The sequence below is a fragment of the Phalaenopsis equestris genome, unplaced genomic scaffold, assembly GCF_001263595.1.
Source record: "Phalaenopsis equestris unplaced genomic scaffold, ASM126359v1 Scaffold198449, whole genome shotgun sequence".
NCBI lineage: Eukaryota > Viridiplantae > Streptophyta > Magnoliopsida > Asparagales > Orchidaceae > Phalaenopsis > Phalaenopsis equestris.
The window spans coordinates 5,695-6,976 of NW_018218366.1; the positions used below are offsets into that span (position 1 = coordinate 5,695).

General features: G+C 29.1%; 1 long non-coding RNA gene across 1 annotated transcript; it reads right to left on the reverse strand.

The window, feature by feature from the left end:
- Positions 1–311: 311 nt before the first annotated feature.
- Positions 312–685, reverse strand: LOC110035604. Its single transcript, XR_002295156.1, has 2 exons — positions 606–685; positions 312–463 (listed from the first exon to the last, which is right to left on the reverse strand). It is a non-coding gene; the product is annotated as an uncharacterized LOC110035604 (long non-coding RNA).
- Positions 686–1,282: the final 597 nt, after the last annotated feature.

The following is a 1,282-nucleotide window of genomic DNA, read 5'->3' on the forward strand; positions in this document are numbered from 1 at the left end:
TTTAATGTTTTAAAACATTCAATAATTGTTTTTTATTCAAAATTAAACTATTAATAAAATATATAAATTTAGAATCATTTTATTTTATTTTTTTATATTAGCACTTAAGAAAAAAATATTATATTTCAAATTTATATTTATATTAATCAAAAGGGCAGAATAAATCATTAAAGAATCATAATTTTTGATAAAAAAATGAATATAATACACATATTATACAAATTCAATTGCAAAAAAAAAATCAAAATCAACAAATTCCAAGATGCCGGATTCTAACAATTATAAAACACATCAAGACATCTTGAGACAAATTTGAGACGAAAATCAAGACAACTACAATCTAAATTAAACCATTTCAAACGAAGTTTATGCAGCCTCTTACAGTCATGCGGCATACTGCTCATAATGAAAGCCAAATTTAGAATGAAATCATTCCAGGTTCAGCAACATCTGCTCATAAATGCTGAAATTGAACATAAATTTAAGTATCATTTAAAACAAGTTTTTTTTTAAAAAATATTTCTAAGTTGCTAGAACAGGTATTATGTTCATTCAGCAGGAATAAAACCAGAAGATTGCATGCAGCATCAATTCAGATGGCGTACCAACTTGGCATCAATTCCGAGGTCTAAGGCTCCCCGCCAAGCTCCACTCTCAGATTATCATAGGGGTAAACTTTTGGCGTCTGTCAGAAAGTGCAAAAATCAATTAGATTTAGATTTTTACCTTTAGTATCTTACAGCTGAGGAGAATTTACAGTTAATTTAATTTATCTATTATTAAAAACCTCACAATATCCAGTATTGAAGTCTCAATTCAGGAAAAGAACTGGCTAATAACTAAATTGTACATGAGCTTGCAGGCACTACCAGCAATAAGATCATTTGATTGTTTTTAGATATATCAAAATTATAAAAGGAAGATTTACATATATATATATACTACTCAATTCCTATGTATTTACACATCTAACACCAAAACATCAATTTTTACGTATATACCTCCTTACCCAATGCATAAAAAGGTGTAGTTCACTTTTTAACAGCTAAAATGTTGGTATTTCTGATGTGATATAAGAGATTTGGGCGGTTTAAATGTAAAAAATAAAGTAGCTGTAAGAGATGTAAATACATAGGAACGGGGTGGTATGCATACAAACGCCCCAATTACTAACAATTGCCCCCGCCTCGAAATAGAAGGCCTACATTTTGGATTATAATGATGTATGATGTAATGGAGAAGAAAAGGCTACTAAGGAGGACAGTAATAATAACGTTTTAAT